The 20,786-nt window shown below is 40.3% G+C and overlaps 1 protein-coding gene across 2 annotated transcripts in view; it reads right to left on the bottom strand.

Moving 5' to 3' along the window:
• STK32C (serine/threonine kinase 32C) overlaps positions 1–20,786 on the bottom strand; it is a 250,025-nt gene that overhangs the window by 183,478 nt on the left and 45,761 nt on the right. The window contains exon 1 of one of the 2 annotated variants that reach the window (XM_048856982.2): positions 17,643–17,782. The exons of the other annotated variant lie outside the window; for it this stretch is intronic. The gene's annotated coding sequence lies outside the window, so the exon portion shown is untranslated. Of the gene's footprint in view, positions 1–17,642; positions 17,783–20,786 lie in introns of those variants that run through there. 2 annotated transcript variants of the gene reach the window in all.

Genomic DNA, 20,786 nt, shown 5'->3' with positions numbered 1-20,786 from the left:
TTTATTTCATGATGTGAACTAGTTACAACAAAGTTCATAATTATACAGACCGATAATAATGCTTTAATAATGCTTAAAGATACTCACATTTTGGATTTATAATGCTGAAAGATGTTATTTTTTATTCTTTGGCACCAAGAAACACAATTTTCCACAGTATTTGCTTGATTCTTAACCATCTACCTGGATGTGTGTTAAAATGTACTGTTTGACATGTATCAACTCGTGATATCTCTGCTCTACATGAATTTCCGGCTACGCGACCTTGATATATATTTGAGTTAGGTGTCACTAGCATTGCAGCTCTTGCCGCTGGCAGATGTGTTTAATTGTGGCTGAGTTATTGCTTATCAAAATTGAGGAGTGGGTCATCTTGTCACAAATTGAAGAAAAAAATTCACTAAAATTCACTAAAATCTTACTTATTTTTGCAGTAAATAAAAGATTTGACATATTGATAAATTCTCAGAAATGTAGAGAAATTAATTATAATTCATATTCCCTCTGTACATGCACAGAGATTGAAATAATGACATCTTATTTTTTTCATCTTTCATATTTTTTTCATTTTATTTTTTTTATTTGATTTTTTTCCCCTCGAATTTGGCACCCCATTTAACTTGGCACCCTAGGTGACTGCCTAGTTTGCCTATATGGACAGGCCACCCCTGCTTGTGGGGCCAGACTGCTCAGCACCCTGTGGGACTGAGTTCCCAAAGTGCTAACAATATCCTCCACTATTGGCTTAGAAAGTCAAAGATCCAGATCCTCAAAATTATTTAGGTGCCTAACTCCCATTGCTTTCAATGGGAATTAGGTGCCTAAATAACTTGGAGCATCTCGGCCTTAAAGTAAAGTAATTTTCTTCTCATAAATCATCCTACTTTCTTTTAGCACACAACCCTGCAATGGGAGATTTGCAGATTGTGAAATGCTATATGTGTTTACTTTCAGCTTAGATGCTTTAAAATATTCATAGGTTTTCATATTAACTGAAAATGCATGTGTGATATGATAACTGTCCCTCAGAAACATAAGTTTGTATATTGACTGTTTTAAGGAAGGTGGCATACCAGATCATGTGAATTATTATTACTATTTTATATTAGAGTAGCGACTAAAGGCTCAAAAAGAGATTGGAGCCCATAATATGCTAGATGTTGTACAAGCACAAAAGAGACGGCCCCTGCCCTAAAAGTTTTACAATCTAAATAGGCAAGACAAATGAATGGTGGAGTGGCAACAAAGGCATATGGAGGTGAAGTGGCTTGCCTAAGGTTACATAGCAGGTCAGTAGCAAAACCGGGAATATGCACCAGGTCTGCTGCCTCCCAGTCCAGTAGACAATTTCCTTCTTAATAGTTCATGCAATTGTACTCTCTAGAAAATATTCTAATCCCTAGCCAATGAATCAAATGCAAATGAGACTCTATTGAATGTAAGAGTTTAATACTAGCAAGAAACTTGTTTTCTTTGCCTATGACAAAGGGTAACTCTAAAAGAAAAGAAAACAAAGTTAAATAGATTTTAACACATGCATGTGCTTTCCACAGGGGAAACTTTGTTCAAAGAAATCACCTCTTGTTGTTTCATCAGGTTAGACATCAGTGCCTATCCAATTTACCTTAACTCTCACTTGCTGATGTGCTCTATAATCTTGAGCACCAACAGTCTATCAGTTTTCCCACTTACTATGAAGATCACATACTTCACCTAAAAATCTCAAACTGCTCTGCAATTTTCCTTCACTTTGGACCCTGTCCTGCTTCCACTGAAGGCCATTGTAAAACTCCTATTGATTTTAACAGAAGGATTGGGTCCTTTTATCTCCTATCTTTCTACTTCCAACCTCTGCATGATTTCATTTGACTTTTCTCTCCTGATACTATAAGCCTGAAGTCCTCCATCTGGAAACAAATTCCTCCTTTGTCTTTGCAGAAGGCTTTTTTTGTGTCATGTATCTAGGGCATGTCTACACTTGCCATTCAAAGCGGAAAAAGTCCCTTTTTTGTGCAAAAACCATGGGAACATCTGCACTTGCCTATGACTTTTTGTGGTGAAACTCAGAAGTTTCACCGTAAAAAGAAAACCACCTCCATGAGAGGCGTACAGCTCTTACCGGTGATGCTTTTGCGGTGATGTGCAAGTGAAGACATGTTCTTCCTGTTTACAGAGCTTTTAGCCTCCGCAGGATATCCCACAGTGCCTAGGTGACCACTCTGGCCAGCAGCTCTGCTGCTCTGATGCCAGGTAAACAGACATTCACCCCCCATCCCCGTAAAGCCCCGGGAACTTTGAAACTCCCCTTCCTGTTTTCTTGGCAAGTGCTCACTTATCATCTGGCCGGGTGACAATGCCTGCTCCATGGAGCAATGCTGAGCTGCTGGAGCTGATCAGTGTTTGGGGAGAGAAGGCTGTGCAAGATGCCCCGCGATCACCTCCCCCCCTTCCCAAAAGACCCATTGTCAAACTGGAGAGAGCTGCACTGTGGGATAGCTGCCCTCAGTGCGCTGCTCTCATCCGCGATGGAAGTGCTGTAAATGTAAACACTCTGTGATGCCTGTGGAAGCGAGTGCACAAAGCAGCGCTTTACTTTCACCAGTTCCCTATCACCAGTGAAACTGACAGCGCAAAAACTCTGCAAGTGTGGACATAGCCTAATCAAGTCACAAGCCAACAACCTCTATTCATCATCCTGACTCCTGCACAAGTGACAGCAATTACAACACAATTTAAAGGGCAGCAAGATAAGCTGAAGAAATAACACTAGAAGGAATAAGCATCAGGTTTTTTTTATCTTGACAATGCCTCAGACTCTTGGCTGTATTGTAACTTTACAATCTATTCTTGCAACTCTGCAATTCATTTCCTCCGCTCATTTTTCTAGGGGGTGGGGGAGAAAGAGGGTGAATCACTTCACCCTTTTTCAAACAGAAATTTACTTCTTTTCTTCCTCTAGCCCCGGACAGTTATTCTAGCCAGGGCTCCTCCCACTCCATGTGCCTCCCACCCACTTGTTGGCAGGGAGGAGCATCAATCAAGAAGTCCATGCTTTCTCTATTGTGGGGAAAGTTGCTGTATGTCTGAGCAACCCTTCCTCAGTCCAGGAAGGGCTCTGAGAATCTAGTCATTAGTAAGTATTAGAGGACCTTTGGGGAAACCCAAATGTAGATTCCAAAGATTGTGATATGTATAAGATTTGAATATACCTGGTAAGCTTAGGATATGACAGAGAAAAGAGGTGTTTAAAGTTGTTATTGTCCCAGAGAGGCTAGTTGCTTTATCAGGAAATAGAAGAGATTGTCATGAATACTATTATCAGCCCTGTGGAAATGAAGCACACTCTTGCTTACTAACTACAATACTAAAACAGATTTCATTGCTATAGAAGTGCCTTAACAACTGTGACCTTTTGTAAAACAGCATTACTGAGCCATATTCTACCCTCCAGGACACAATGGGGTTGCACCAGTGTAAAAGAACAGAAATTGGCCCCACATTTTTCTCCCAACACTTGTTAATTGGGTTTTTGGTAATTATTTTCTGGGACTCTTCATGCAGGGGTCTGACTCAATGTACTGAGTTTTGCTGAGAAGTAAATGTGGTCGAAGTTAAACATTGGGTATTAGCTGATTAGAAACAGGTGTAAGTTAGTGTACAAAGTGATGCAGAGTTACTTATTTGAACTGATTTGGCATATTGTGAGTGTGCAAAAAGAGTAACGCATATTCCCAGGGGAGAATGCCTAAGGAAAATCAACCAAAAGGAAAGTGTAATATACAATGGATGGCTTGCTTTATCTCACTTTCTCCTGTGAGTTTTCTTGCTGCCCCCACTCTGTCTTAGCTCCCTTGGAATGTATTAAATTTTGCACATCCACTGAATGGTGAAAGTTTCACTACTTTACCATACACAGCCACTTCCTGTACACTTCTTTCCTTACTAATTTACACCTAGTGTGTAATTTCTACCACTATTTATGTCTCCATAGAATTGACTGACTGTCATGGAACTCTCACCCAGTTATTCCAACTAAGAATTAGGTTCAATGACTGCCAAGTGAGGAGGATTAAGGGGGAGGGAATCAGTTTTGGAGAGAGAAATTACTTCTTCCACTGTGCTCAATGGTGATGACTTGCTGAGCTCATCAGTGTCCAGTTAGTGAATTAATGTTGCTATGCAGCCCAGTTTTTATTTTAAATTGTACAGGACACTTAGAACTGAGTGTTTTTAAAGAACTTCAGTTACCTCCATTAGGAATCACACAGTCCATTAGATTTCAATATTTAGAAGGATTTTATTTCAACTTTGCCTTGTACAACATGCTATAAAAATTATGATCATCTTAATAAAGGGTCTGTACTGAAATAAAAAAATTCAACAAGACTTGCCCATTTTATGCAATCTGCCATAGACTTTTCTACACACGAGTTAGAATATGATCCATAAGATGCAAAGTTCCAATGGACATCTACATGTCTGTGCTGAAAGTACATCACAGAGCATGAGCTAACATCTTCTTTTCTATGAAGTGAACAGTTTAATAATGGATGACAGATAGATTTTTATTTAGCTCTTTCTACCACAAATACAATATTGACTATTTGGAATGGAAAGATCACTACAGCTGTCCCTTACTACTACTATGAGTGGGTGGTTGTTTTTTTAATAGATTATAACAGTTCAAAATCCTGCAAAAGTAGAAGGGAAATATGTAACAAGATGTCCTGCATGCTCTTGCTAAAGCCTTGTAAAGGGAGACTTCAGGATTGGTGCACTATACAGAAATCCAAATCATGATCATGCAAACACACCACATGTGAGCAGTTTTGTGAGTAGCGCTACTGAAGTGAATGAAACTACTAAAATAAGTAAGTGCTCACTGTTGTAAATAAAAATTCCAAATCGGTCTCACTCTTTTTTTTTTTTTTTAACGTGTCGCGACTCTGTTTTTCAACCATCGAATAAAGGAAGTGAAGTAATTAATATAAGTGATATTGAATCTGCTGCCCTTGTTCCTAGTGAGTAGTATGTTACTGCATGAACAGCCACATTGAATTCTAAAGCCAATCGAAGGATAAGGTATTTCTCAAAAGGCCTGAGCCAGTGCTGATTGGAATCAATGGTAGTCTTTCCATTGATTTCAGCGGGCACTGAATTAGGTCCTATTTGAGTAAACATAGCAGGATAAAGGTATAGTAAACACAAGGCCCTGATTTTGAGAGGGCACAGAAAAGAATAAAAATCTAGATTACAGATTGAAGCCTCAGCAGAGGCATGATCAAAATGTGGTGGAAGCCAAAACATTGTAATACATTAATTTGCTTCTAAACCAAAGAAATTAGCCCTGATCTTTTTCTTCTTTGCTGCTTAACTGAATACTAAAAACTATATACAAACAACATTAGGGATGATGTATAAAGATGCTCAGAGAAATATAAACACATGCTACTCCTCATACCTTGTATATATGCAGGATGCCATCTATACCATATGGGGTGCAAATATCCTGTCACAACAGTGTGAGAGGGATGGATAGACAGCTTTATCTCTGGATTTTCTTCCTTTCATTTCATCATCATTATTCTAATACAATAGTTCTAGTTATTTCCCTTTTTTAATACTTATAAAGGCTAACAGAAAATAGTGCAAAGCAGATTTTAAATGGCAAGAAAAATACTACCAAAAATGAAAATAAACCCAACATGCTATTAAATCAGGAAAAATGCAAATTGATTGAGTGCACTTCAAATATATAGTTAGGAATAAGATCCTATAACAAACTCTGGGCCTGTGATTTCTCATGAGTGTGCACTCAGGAGGCTAATGAAAAGGTTCCTCACTGTCATAATGAAAACTCTCTATGGATATAAAGATTAATTTCTTTTAGACATTTGTACTCATCAGGAATTAGCAATTTTGATTCTTTAAATTTAACAGCAAAGTGTTGTTAGGAAGCTGGGGGTCACTTCTCCAAAAAGCAATGTTCTTCTCTGGATAATTACTATTAATTAATGGACACTTATTTAATTAAAGATTCTTGGGAGACCTTGTGACAATCTCTCAGCTTACCTGCCTGCCAAAGTGTTACACTTGCAAACCACAATTTGGAACATAAGGATGGCCATAGTGGGTCAGACCAATGGTCCATCTAATCCAATATCCTGTGTTCTGAGGGTGGCCGGTGTCAGATGCTTCAGAGGCAATGATCCATCTCCTGACATCCAGTCCCAACTTCTGACAGTAAGAGATGTAGGGACACCCAGACCATGAGGTTGCATCTTGACTAAAAGCCATTGATCTTCCATGAACTCACCTAATTCTTTTTTTAAGCCTGTTATACCTCTGGCCTTCACAACATCCCCTGGCAACAAGTTGCACAGGATTGCTGTGCATTGTGTGAAGAAGTACTTACTTATGTATGTTTTAAACCTGCTGCCTATTGATCCCATTGGGTGACCAGAGGTTCCTGTGTTATGTGAAGGGGTGAATAACACTTCCCTGTTCTCTTTCTTCACACCATTCATGATTTTATAGACCTCTGTCATATCCTGCCTTAGTTGTCTCTTTTCTAAGATGAACAGTCCAGTCTTTTTAATCTGTCCTCATACGAAAGCTGTTCCATACCCCTAATCACTTGCCTTGCCCATCGCTGTACCTTTTCCAATTATAATATCTTTTCTGAGATGGGACCTTCACCAGGAATGGCATAAATGTAGACAATTCAGAGTGACATTCCACTGATGGCTAGAATCAGCAGATCTGCTACTTCCACCCATTAGTAGGGAAAGTGCTACACACCTGTGTCTGAACCAAGGCTACTCAATGTGTACCCAGCTGGCCACATCAGCCCCCCCCCCCCCCCCGTTAAATGAATCTGTGGTCCCTGAAGTCTTTTGGGATGGGATTTTCAAAAGCCCTTAGCATTGGCTTAACTTTGCTCCCATTGGTATCAATTGCACAATTCAAATTTTGGCTAGCACTGAGCCCTTTTGAAAATCCAAATCCTAATGAATAGGAAAAAATATCTGTATAAATTCTGTTGATTTTAATTATATATTTAAATATATACTTTTAGATATAATTAGTAAATATATACTAATTACCCACTAATTATTAAATGCAATGTCATCACAAGTATAACATTACAAGAGAGCACCATAATTGTTTTCATATTAGAATAGCAGATTTACTTTTTTTCCCCTCACCAATTAAATCCTGAGAGTAGGTACTTATAAAGCCAGGGACTGACTGACAGCCAAAAACTAAGCCTCTTCTTTTGGAAAATAGTGACATGTGGCAATCCCCACTATTTTAAGGCAGCTCATTCTGAGCTTTAAATTCAGCAAAAATACTGTATTTCTTCTTGAACATCTGAAGTTACTATAACTGAAAGAGCATTGTTCTCTTTTTTTGTTTGTTTACTTTGTGCATTTCCCAACACTTTGTGAATAGTGAGTTTCACTGTTTTCCCTGTATAGTAAATCAGACAGTAAATTTCCCCTGTTATCTGAATTCAGGGAGAGACACTCTTGTTTTTGTTTTAATAGGAAAAATTGATTGCAAAACCACATAAATTGGCAGGGGGACTTTTGAGTACCTGAAACTACTTTTAACTTACTTTTTAAATTCCTATATTTCAATTGGACAGTGCCCCTTTACTATCAGTGTCCCACATTACTAAACATCCTTGTTTACACAAAATATACTACAAAAAATTCTCCAGCACATTAGGAAGTTATTTCATAAATAATTAAAACAATTGTCAAACAAATAAACAAAATAGATTTTATGTATATACACACTGAAGAAGCCTGCATCCCAAGAAAGGGGAAAAAAGTCATGGGCAGGAGTTGTAAACCAAGCTGGATGAGCAACGTGTAGGGATAAAGTGAGAAAGGCCAAAAGCCATGTAGAGTTGGACCTTGCAAAGGGAATTAAAACCAATAATAAAATGTTCTATAGCCATATAAATAAGAAGAAAACAAAGAAAGAAGTGGGACCGCTAAACACTGAGGATGGAGTGGAGGTTAAGGATAATCTAGGCATGGCCCAATATCTAAACAAATACTTTGCCTCAGTCTTTAATGAGGCTGTCAAGGTTCCTCCCCCACTCTGAACTCTAGGGTACAGATGTGGGGACCTGCATGAAAAACCTCCTAAGCTTATCTTTACCAGCTTAGGTCAAAACTTCCCCAAGGTACAAAATATTACACCCGTTATCCTTGGAATGGCCGCTACCACCACCAAACTAATACTGGTTACTGGGGAAGAGCTGTTTGGACGTGTCTTTCCCCCCAAAATACTTCCCAAAACCTTGCACCCCACTTCCTGGACAAGGTTTGGTAAAAAGCCTCACCAATTTGCCTAGGTGACTACAGACCCAGACCCTTGGATCTTAAGAACAATGAACAATCCTCCCAACACTTGCACCCCCACCTTTCCTGGGAAATGTTGGATAAAAAGCCTCACCAATTTGCATAGGTGACCACAGACCCAAACCCTTGGATCTGAGAACAATGAAAAAGCATTCAGTTTTTACAAGAAGACTTTTAATAAAAAATAGAAGTAAATAGAAATAAAGAAATCCCCCCTGTAAAATCAGGATGGTAGATATCTTACAGGGTAATTAGATTCAAAAACATAGAGAACCCCTCTAGGCAAAACCTTAAGTTACAAAAAAGATGCACAGACAGAAATAGTTATTCTATTCAGCACAATGCTTTTCTCAGCCATTTAAAGGAATCATAATCTAACACATACCTAGCTAGATTACTTACTAAAAGTTCTAAGACTCCATTCCTGTTCTGTCTCTGGCAAGGGCAGCACACAGACAGACACAGACCCTTTGTTCCTCTCCCTCCTCCCAGCTTTTGAAAGTATCTTGTCTCCTCATTGGTCATTTTGGTCAGGTGCCAGCGAGGTTACCTTTAGCTTCTTAACCCTTTACAGGTGAGAGGAGCTTTCCCCTGGCCAGGAGGGATTTCAAAGGGTTTTACCCTTCCCTTTATATTTATGACAGAGGCTAATGAGAAGCGTAGGGATAATGGTAGAACGACAAATGGGAATGAGGATATGGAGGTAGATATTACCACATCCGAGGTAGAAGCCAAACTTGAACAGCTTAATGGGACTAAATCGGGGGGCCCAGATAATCTTCATCCAAGAATATTAAAGGAACTGGCATATGAAATTGCAAGCCCATTAGCAAGAATTTTGAATGAATCTGTAAACTCAGGGGTTATACAGTATGACTGGAGAATTGCTAACATAGTTCCTATTTTTAAGAAAGGGAAAAAAAGTGATGCGGATAACTGCGGGCCTGTTAGTTTGACAATGTAGTATGCAAGGTCTTGGAAAAAATTCTGAAGGAGAAAGTAGTTAAGGACATTGAGGTCAATGGTAATTGGGACAAAATACAACATGGTTTTACAAAAGGTAGATCATGTCAAACCAATCTGATCTCCTTTGAGAAGGTAACAGATTTTTTAGACCGTTTTTGAGAAGGTAACTGATTTTTTAGACAAAGGAAACACAATGGATCTAGTTTACCTAGATTTCAGTAAGGCATTTGATACGGTTCCACATGGGGAATTATTCATTAAATTGGAAAAGATGAAGATCAATATGAAAATTGAAAGGTGGATAAGGAACTGGTTAAAGGGGAGTCTACCACGGGTCACACTGAAAGGTGAACTGTCAGACTGGAAGGAGGTTACTAGTGGAGTTCCTCAGGGATCGGTTTTGGGACCAATCTTATTTAATCTTTTTATTACTGACCTTGGCACAAAAAGTGGGAGTGTGCTAATAAAGTTTGTGAATGACACAAAGCTGGGAGATATTGCCAATACAGAGAAGGACCGGGATACCATACAGGAAGATCTGGATGAACTTGTAAACTGAAGTAATAGTAATAGGATGAAACTTAATAGTGAAAAGTGCAAGGTCATGCATTTAGGGATTAATAACAAGAATTTTTGTTATAAACTGGGGACACATCACTTGGAAGTAACAGAGGAGGAGAAGGACCTGGGAGTATTGGTTGATCACAGGATGGCTATGAGCCACCAATGTGATATGGCCGTGACAAAAGCTAATGCGGTCTTGGGGTGCATCAGGCGAGGTATTTCCAGTAGTGATAAGGAGGTGTTAGTACCGTTATACAAGGCACTGGTGAGACCTCATCTGGAATATTGTGTGCAGTTCTGGTCTCCCATGTTTAAGAAAGATTAATTCAAACTGGAACAGGTACAGAGAAGGGCTACTAGGATGATCCGAGGAATGGAAAACCTGTCTTATGAAAGGAGACTCAAAGAGCTTAGCTTGTTTAGCCTAATCAAAAGAAGGCTGAGAGGAGATATGATTGCTCTCTATAAATATATCAGAGGGATAAATACCAGGGTGGGAGAAGAATTATTTAAGCTCAGTACCAATGTGGACACAAGAACACATGGATATAAACTGGCCATCAGAAAGTTTAGACTTGAAATTAGATGAAGGTTTCTAACCATCAGAGGAGTGAAGTTCTGGAACAGCCTTCCAAGGGAAGCAGTGGGGGCAAAAGACATATCTGGCCTCAAGACTGAGCATGATAAGTTTATGGAAGGGATGATATGATGGGATTGCCTAATTTTGGCAATTAATTGATCTTCAACTATTAGTAGTAGATATGCCCAGTGGCCTGTGATGGGATGTTAGATGGGGTGAGATCTGAGTTACTACAGAGAATTCTTTCCTGGGTGTCTGACTGGTGAGTCTTGCCCACATGCTTAGGGTGCCATATTTGGGGTCAGGAAGGAATTTTCCTCCAGGGCAGATTGGCAGAGGCCCTGGGGGTTGTTCGCCTTCTTCTGCAGTGTGGGACACAGGTCACTTGCTGGAGGATTCTCTGCACCTCAAAGTCTTTAAACCATGATTTGAGGACTTCAATAGCTCAGACATAGGTTAGAGGTTTGTTACAGGAATGGGTGGGTGAGATTCTGTAGCCTGCGTTGTGCAGGAGATCAGACTAGACGATCATAATGGTCCCTTCTGACCTTAAAGTCTATGATTCTACTAATGTTGGAACAATGAAGCAGACTATGGACAGCAACATGGATGGAAGAGATGAGGAGAAAGAGAAGAAAGAAGAGAGGCTGAAGGAAGAGACGGGAAAAGGGAATCAAAATATTATATTGGGCCTAATTTTCAGTTAAACTAAAACCTGTTTGGCCATTCTGGCAGTATAAAGGGGCTTTAAAGGGGTCAGAAATGGCCACCTGAGAATGCTCCATGAGCAGGGGGTATCCCCAGTCAGTGCACAGCTAAAGGTAGAGGTGTAAGGGCTCTATGCTAGCCCTGCTCCTATCCAGTGGCATTGGGGGCAGTGAGGAAACATAGCTATTTCCTGCTTCCCATGAGCAGTAGAGCATAAATTACAGCAGCCTGGAGACTATAACTTGCACTGGGAGCTGGGCAGATCTCCTGCTGCCTCAGAATACAGGCAATACAAATGTGGTTTAAAGGTACCTTTGCTCCACTCACACCAGCACTTCATTCCTGCATCCAGGGGAATAGAGTAACTGATAATCAGGCTTGTTGAATTTTTAGAAATATGTGGCTAAGGTATCTAGGATCTTGACAGAAATGAATAACAGCATAATTTGTCACAGCTAGAGGAACCAGCCCAGCTAAATCCAATAGCAAGAGAACAATAAACAATCCAATAATAAAGACAAACTGAAAAGGAAACTGACATTTTGGGGATCACCCAAACCAGTGAGGGATTCTGTCACCGCCTTCCTTGTAACTCTGGGTGCCTTCATGATATGCTGCTATGGCTCAGAACACTGACAAAAGTATCCAGCTTACAAGCATAAAGGTCTCAACCCTAGGTTCCACCTCCCTAGTTACTGCTTGCAGGGTGACCTCACCAGCCCTTCTGATCCTAACTCCCCACAAATCTGCCTCCCTGAGTTCTTAACTACCAGACACTTGGGCTTTTCCCCTCTGGTTCATCACCCTGAAGGAGTGAAAACTACCCCCAATTATCAATTCATTTTGGCATATACATTCCACACAATTTGCACACCAAAGACCTGTATGGGGTAAAAACAAACAAAACATTTTGTTTTAAAAAGCAGATTCAAAGATGAAATAGTAAGGGAAAGCAAATGCATACATGTTAGACAGCAAATAAGCCTAAAGATACAATCTCAGGCTTTACACTTCTATACTAGCTAAATTCTCTTTTCTAATACAAGTTATCTGTGGCCTCTGAACAGTCTCCCAGCATGCCCTCTGTCCTAGAGGGGATCCAGTGTTTCATGGATAGCACCCTGCTTAGATGCTGTCCTCCGTTTCGGGATAGCCTTCACTTCCAACCCTCTTCACCCCCCCCCCCCTCTCACACACACACACACACACACTTTCTCTCAGACTATGGTAAGTCATGGTTACAGAGAAGGGGGTGCGGGTAGGGGACTCCTTCCTTCCTTATTTTTCCAAGAGTGGGGTTTTCTTTTGTGTTTCAATTTTTTCCATTAATTTTAATGGTCCACCATTGTCTTTCACTAGATTGTACAACGCTAGGTGCTTTCCGTTCGTTTCATGTGAAGGTGTCCCTCCCTACCTGATTACGTCACCCCCAGTTGTGAGGTGATGCTGCAGTTACATCATAAATACAGTTATAATGTTCTCCTCATATACACATGCATACATTCTTAACCTGTATACATAATGTCTGGCATCCTACCAAATTCATAGTCCATTTTTGTCAATTTCATGGTCATAGGATTTTAAAAATCGTAAATTTAATGATTTCAGCTATTTAAATCTGAAATTTCACAGTGTTGTAATTGTAGGGGTCCTGACTCAAAATAAGTTACGGGGGGGGGGTCCACAAGGTTATTGTAGGGGGGATTGCGGTACTGCTACCCTTACTTCTGCACTGCTGCTGGTGGTGGTGCTGCCTTCAGAGCTGGGCTGCTGGAGAGCGGCAGCTCTCAAGGCAGAGCCGCTGCCAGCAGCAGCGCAGACGTAAGGATGGCACGGTATGGTATTGCCCCCCTTACTTCTGCAGGCAGGGCGCCACCTTCAGAGCTGGGCGCCCAGCCAACAGCCACCTCTCTCCGACCACTCACCTCTGAAGGCAGCACAGAAGCGAGGGTGGCAATACTGTGACCCCCCTAAAATAATGTTGTGCCCCCCTACAACTCCCTTTTGGGTCAGGATACCCAATTTGAGAAATGCTGGTCTCCCTTGTGAAATCTGTATAGAACAGGGTAAAAGCACACAAAAGTTTAAATTTCACGGACCATCAAGTTCAGAACATACAAGATTTCATAAAAGACATATATTTATACACAACAACATTCTATACAAACAGTTGATTCAGTTGCTTATTTGTTTGGGTTCAAAACCCCTACTCTCCCTTTGGGGTGTCTGGACTCTGACTGTCACAGAAACAACAGTCTCACCCTAAAGGTGTGTCCCAGATATATGCTGGCAAATAGATATGGAAGAGCAAGCCATAGCTCGCTTGAAAGAGAAGGCTTTGCCTCCCAACTATTTCGCAGTATAAACGAGGACTCTCAGCAGATCCAACTTCATCTCTCTAGCTGCCACACAGAGACCCAAGGCAAAATGGTCCCTCCAGAAGAAAAGTGCAGGATTATGTTTTCTTGCTCCCATGTATACCAGAAGACGTTCAAGATGTACCCTTTGTATGATTGCACATCCAACAGTATTACAGAAAAGAGCTTAAAATACTGGATTCTTTTGGTTCACCTTAAAATTGAAAATAGTCATTTTTGTGGCACCCATATAAACAAATATTTTGTTCTGGCTCTAACTGGTTAACAAACAAACACTGTTTCCAGAGAAGTGCTGACAACATCTGATGCTGCTAATGCACAAACATGTTTTCACAGAAGATGCTTCAAAAGCTTAGGTATCTGTTACTTTTAAAAGCTATATACATTTTGGACAATGTCCTCACATGTTTAATCACAAAAATGAATATCCCTTAAGACTCCAGAATTGAAGTTGCAGACTCGTAGACTGGTACATTTGATCCAAGCAGCAGTTTCCCTGGGTTAGTGCTTTGGATCTCGCAGCACATCTCTGCCATGCAGGAGAGAGATTCAAGAGCAAACTCATGCTGTACCATATACAAGTTGGCAGAGGATGTGTACATCAAAGAAAAGATGCACTTGACCTGATTGCATTACTTAGAGAGCTTTCCTCTACAAGCCAACTTAAATAGAAACAGCGGGAGTGGATCCAAAGCAACATGCACTTGCTTGCCTGCCTGCCTGCAGCTCTTTTACAGAAATGGGAAGGAAAGAATGATGAAACAGAAGAGAATAGGGGAGGATGAAGGTAAATGAAATGAGATCTGAGGTCAGAAGTGAATAGAAAGCCAGTCCACAGACCACAGAAGGAAGGGAATCCCATCTCGCTCACCACCCTTCTCTCCTAGTTCCCCCCCTCCCCCACCCCCCTTTTCCCTTCCCAATTTTTCTGCATAATCCTTTGAAGGGTTGGGCCTTAATCTCTCTGACTCAGTTCTCAGTGTGTGAAATGGTGATGGTGGTGTAAAATGGTGATGGTGGCTTCCCTAACCCACACAGTTAGTGGGATGAGAACTTTGTGAGTAATTGGAAAGGCACTCTGATATTATGGTGATAGCAGTCATATATGTAGACTCCTCATATACACTGGGATAAGATCAGAATCACGTCCATAGTTTCCTTCTAGTCCCCTATTCCCAAACCCTCGCCTTTCTCCTCCTCTTTTCCGCAGTGTCCCTCATCTGAAATATCACATGAAGATATTTCACTGAAAATACCAATAGCACGATGTCTTTCTGGGAGATCAAACAACCCCACTGCTTCAAAGGGAGCTGCATGTCACTATAGAAAAGGATAATGGAAGTAAGGCAGACCAGATGAATACATCATTGTTAAAGAGATGCTCTGTGGAATACACATACACGGTTGTATAAGTATACAACTGACACTGGCCTTACAATGTTAAACAATGTCAGGAAACATTTCAGATCAAAATACCATTTAAGAATGTGACTGGACATGGATGCCAGAATCTGAATGCAAATTTGTGATCTGTTCAGATAACCAGGTGAAATGATCTAGTTTAATTCAGCTTCCTATGGGTGTATCCTTCTGCTGGTGCTATTTCAGTCTCGCATTATCTTTCTGAGAAGCATTTGTAGGAAGAAGAGATTTACATTGGTCAGATACATGTTATAGGACAGGGGTAGTCAATAGGCAGATGGAGGGACAAATCTGGACTGCTTTTGAATGGACCCCGAAATATTTTTATTTACCTTATTATTATCATCATTGTTATTTTATTTATTTTATGGAGTCTGGACCTTGACTATACCTTGACCAAGAAATTTGGACCTTGATACAAAATAATTGACTACCCTGTTATAGGGGGCTGGATGGCATTACTATTATTTATTACGTGTATTACTACAGCACCTAATCAAGGATGAGGACCGTATTGTGCTAGGCACTGTACAACAGAAGAAAGAGACAATCCCGGCCTCAAGGAGCTTACAGTGTAAGAAAATAGACAACAGATGGATACAGACAGATGGGGAGGAACAAGGAAACAGTAAGATAATACTGGTCAGCATGATAGGTTGTGGTCTCTGCACATCAGTAATCTAAATGTTATCTAGTTTTTTTGTAGCCTCATGGCAAAGAAGAGTTTTGAGGAAGGATTTGAAGGTCAATAATGAGGTAGCCTGGTGGATGTTTATGGTGAATGCCTCCCAATGAGAGCAGAAGCATGAGAGACAGCACAAAGGTGCTTGTTTGAAAATTTAACAAGTGGACCATAGAGATCGTATCATGGGCCAATCTGACATGAGCATTGACAGCCCTATAGAGAATGAGAGACAATAGGTAAGGTGGGGATTGGCTGTGAAGGCCTTGAAAGTGAACACTAGCAGCTTATATTTGATGCAATAGAGATGGGGGAGCCAGTGATGAAAGCAATGGGCTAGGGGAATGATCTTTACAGCAGCATTCTGAATGGATCTGAGTGAGGCCCGACTGCATTTGTTAAGACCATACAGAAAGATGCTGCAGTAATTGATACACAAGAGGATTAGAGCCTGGATGAGAGTTTTAATTGTGTGGATAAGAAAAGCAGGATCTCAGCGATGATATTTGAAAAATCAGCAAGATTTAGATATAATCTGGATATGAGGACATAGAGAGAGGTCCAAGTTGAAGATGATGCCCAGGGTACGGCTTACAGTGACTGTGACATACCCAGGGTAAAATCTAGACTGATGAATAATTGTGTCACATCAGCCATCTTACCTGGAGCATCCTTTTCACTGCTTTGCTGCTGGAGCCACTACTTCTAGTCTGCTCACACAGTCTCCAGCATGTAACTCACTCCCAGCTATATTATATGAGTGGTGCAAGCCAGCCTCTCTTGAATCATACTGCATGGTAACACCAGCGTATTCCCAGTGCCAGATTTCCCCCCATAAATGTAGTAGTACTACCCAATAGTCTTGTACTACCCAATCTTCTCCTGCTCATAAAAAGTCTGTCATTTTAATAGAAATTATATGCACAAATCCTGTTATCCCAAATGGAGTTTCCCAAATACTCCAATTCAAGCACACTGGATTAGATAAAACAAAACAAGTTCATTAACTACAAAGAAAGAGATTTCAAATGAACACAATTAAAGAGGCATAAAAATCAGAATTGGTTACAACAAAAATAAAGGTAAAACACAATTAATGCTTAACTTAAACTAGGGTAAGTTCAAAGCAAAATTCCTCTCACCCCATGTTTCAGCAGTTCTACTGGCTGAACTTCTTTCAGTTAGGATCCCTTCCCCAGTTCAACAACGCTTCCTTTATTCTTCAGGTGTCATGAATGCCATGGGCAGAAAGAAAGGGAGGGATCCTTTGGGGTCTCTCTCCTTTCTTTTTATAGTCCTCTCCCTCCTTTGAAAAGCTTCTCCAGCTGGGAGCAGAGCTCCTGGCAGTCTCCCGGGAGACAAACTCTATGCTGTTTCTTAGCTATAATGTAAATTTTTCACCCATGTACCTTTTCCTGCTAGTATATAGCCACCGAGCAGGTGATGGCCCATTTGGCCTTGTTTACACCTGACTGAGGTGTCAGCTTGCCATTTATCTCTGAGGAACTGATTAGGCCACTCCTCAGACTTGGAACATGTCTTAGAATACCATGCCATGGAATCTTATAACTTTATATGCAGACATACATTTTATCAGAACCAGCAGATTAGTTTTCAAATGATACCTCACAAGGCATACTTTGTACAAAGATTATCACATTAGTGTGCAAGGAATGAATACACGGGCACAAACTGTCACAGTGACATACACAATGGTGGTGTTATCCATGGAGATTGAGAAAAGTAGCTGCAGGGAGAGCTTGAAGTGGGGAAAATTAAGAGTTCTGTTTTAGCCATGTTCATCTTGAGTTTTGAGCCTACATAAAGTTGCTGCTTATAGGTTTACTTCTGTAGTAAGCTTTAAACGTGGTGCATACTGCATTTTAGGAAACAAAACTATGGAAGTGTCAAAGTGCCATGCAAAACAATCTCATAGGTACATTTCTACTTGACCTATCACATACCCAACAAGCGCCTGTGAGAGACCTGGGTGGTTGGATCTTCCTGGGTGGCCCCTGTTCAACCTTCAGTTTCCTTCTCAATTGTGGAGGGCCATAGAAGGATTGAAGAGTGTGAAGAACATGCTGCTCTGTAGCTCATCAGGCCTAGCTACTGGGTGTAAAAGAAGAAAAGAGAGCTTTGGTAGTCTCGTAGAGGAAAGATCAGACAGAGGAGGGAGCGAAAGTAGCTTGAATACCAGAAAGATTTGGTGTTTACCTGGACTATTACACCCTAGCAAGGGGAAAGATATATTGGATTCATTATTAAGGAAAGGAATACACAATGAAAAATTTTGAGTGTGTCTGGGTGGATTTGGCTGCCTGTATCTCTAGAGATGCTATAATAAATATGTTTACATTTTTTCATGGTTGAGAGGGCTATCAGCAGCCACTTTAAAGAACGAGAAGATTGCAGTCTGGCATGAGAAGTCAGGGAAATGAATGGAGCAGGTATAGTTTTGACATTTTATTTTGTACACCTGCTTTGTACATAGAGTTTAGATTCTACATACCAGCAGACCTCACTGCTGTTTCACATTTCTCTTGGAGCACCTTGCAATGTGAAAAAAGAAAAGTGATTTGGACTTGGAGTCTACCCTCCCATCATGTTTAGGGATTACTGCTAACCACAACCTTTGAAACAGGTCAGCAAATTGGAGTGCATGACTTAGAACTCCATATTTTTATTAATTGTAAAAAAAGAAGTGACTTACATTAAGCTCTCAGAGTAGAAGAAACCATTGTTAAAGTCAGTGCTGTTTACTTTTTGGAAGGGCACTGACACAGTATCTGACTATCTAAGGATACCCAGGGGAACCTCCGTGCTAATTAAGAGAGGCGAATTAGCAATGTTAAGAGTGAAGAACTCTTTTCTGAGAAAAGAAAAGGAGTACTTGTGGCACCTTAGAGACTAACCAATTTATCTGAGCATAAGCATCTGAGTTAGTTACATTAAATCCAGTGACAAGAGAGACAATGTATTGACTGTAATTGTTAGAGATCTGGAAGTAGCTCTGTACCTGTTTGCAAGAACAAGAACAAAACAAAAACAGAGAGGGATACTAACTGCTTAAGGTCCATCAATGGCTATGAGCCAGGATGGGCAGGGGATGGTGTCCCTAACCTCTGTTTGCCAGAAGCTGGGAATGGGTGACAGGGAATTGATCACTTGATGATTACCTGTTCCATCCATTCCCTCTGGGGGCACCTGGCATTGGCCACCGTCAGAAGACAGGATACTGGGCTAGATGGACCTTGGGTCTGACCCAGTATGGCCGTTCTTATGTTCTTATAATCTGTCTTGTTGTTTAACTAAATATTTAATTTAGAAAATTAATGCTGAGGTATTGTGAAGAAATAAGGTAACTAGTCTTACAATGATGATATTATGACTGATCATATTTAAGAGGGGAAAATGTCCCTTATTTTTAAAATAGCTAGCCCTTCATCTGTTAACACTGGGGCTCCAATTCACAAAAGTATTTAGGCTTCTCATTTCCATTGATTTCAAAGATCTGATCCTTCTTTAAAGTGTTGTACTATGGTTTATACCCTATGGGTAGAATAATCTGTAGCTCGGTATACAGTTCTGGGAGGTTAATTATCCTGATCAGGGCTGGTGATGATTAAGACCCTGGTCCTCCAAACTGGAGACACGGGTCATTTCCCATACCTGCATGGAACTCCACTGACTTCAGAAGGGCTCTGCAGAGATGCGAGGATCTGCTTGCTTGGAACTTATCAGAGGAATGGCCTAAATTTCCCAAATCTTCTCTCAGTGAAGCTCAACAACTCTAGAAAAGTAGATGATTGTCCTTTAACCTTAACTTGGAGCTTGAACTGGCAATTAGAGCGACCATTTCTAGGTGATTCTGACACTGTTTAAAAAAATGTACCTAGCTACATGATCTGGAAATATTCTGTGATCAAAAGACATTAACATTGTATTGCACTTTATAAATGTAAGTTGTAAGATATGATCCTAAAATAGACTGTAGCTGGATAGATTGTCTAATCTATATGTCAAAAGTGTTTGCTTTAAAAACTCATCCCCTATTGCTGTGTAAATGTCAAGAGTCGACAATGGCAAAGGGCACTGCTGACATGCATGTTAAAAATTAATTAATTAATTAATTAATTAAATGGAACCCTAAAGAAGTCAACCATGTGCTATTTTTTATCTGTGCTTTATTGTTGTTTGAGAAAAATCTGACTGTGCTTTCATTCATCTTCTCAGGCGATGAAGACGTGCTTCTATAAATATCCTCGCTGCTGCAGACGAGGGTGGAATATCTAATAAGGCCAACATATCGTTTGTTAGCTCTAAAATAGAAGTCTGTGCCATCCAGATGTGAAGATTTGCTGAGCATCCAAACAAGGTAGAGAACAAAAATAGCCAAAATCACTGTTTTTTAAATACTTATTAAATACATATATTCTGTATTAAATTCAAAGGGCAAAACTTTGAACTCTGATACATGTATACACTCTCACAGATTAAAGTATTACATGGGATCATCCAAGGGCAGAATTTTACTCTTAGTCTTGTGACTTGCACAAGTTTCACTAATGTGATTATAAACAATACATGCTGGTCTAAACATATTTATATTGGTGTATTGACAAATCTGCAGTTAACTCCAATGACGTCAAAATGAGGAAAGGCACGGACTTCAAGCTCCCTGGAGTCACTGTGCATTTATGCTAGTGTAACTGAAAGCAGAATTTACCCCAAAGAGCAGTTTGTGTGTAAATGCCTTTGAGGATTTAGACCTGAATGAACATGAGCAATGTGATGCCATCTATTTTCTGGCAGATCTTTCAACCAATTTGAAAATGTATGGTCTAATTTGGCTTTCAGTTGACGGTGTCTGCCATATAGTGGCTCTAAACTGTAAGTGTACCTCACTAGTTGTTAGAGGAACACTGCATCCCTTGGCTGAATTTGCTGTGTGGTTGGAAGATTTTTGTGAGTACATCACATTTCTATAGATACTTTTTACAGATGGAACTGATGAGTGAAGTGAGAGTCTACCAATATCTGCCTCTCTTGACTCCACAACTTCATCAACAAAGCTCTTCAGCTTTGCATTTCTTCTGTAGCATATA

The sequence above is a fragment of the Caretta caretta genome, chromosome 7 (genome assembly GCF_965140235.1).
Source record: "Caretta caretta isolate rCarCar2 chromosome 7, rCarCar1.hap1, whole genome shotgun sequence".
Lineage (NCBI taxonomy): Eukaryota > Metazoa > Chordata > Testudines > Cheloniidae > Caretta > Caretta caretta.
Note: the sequence above shows the minus strand (reverse complement) of the source record. Positions and strands in the feature narration are given on the sequence as shown.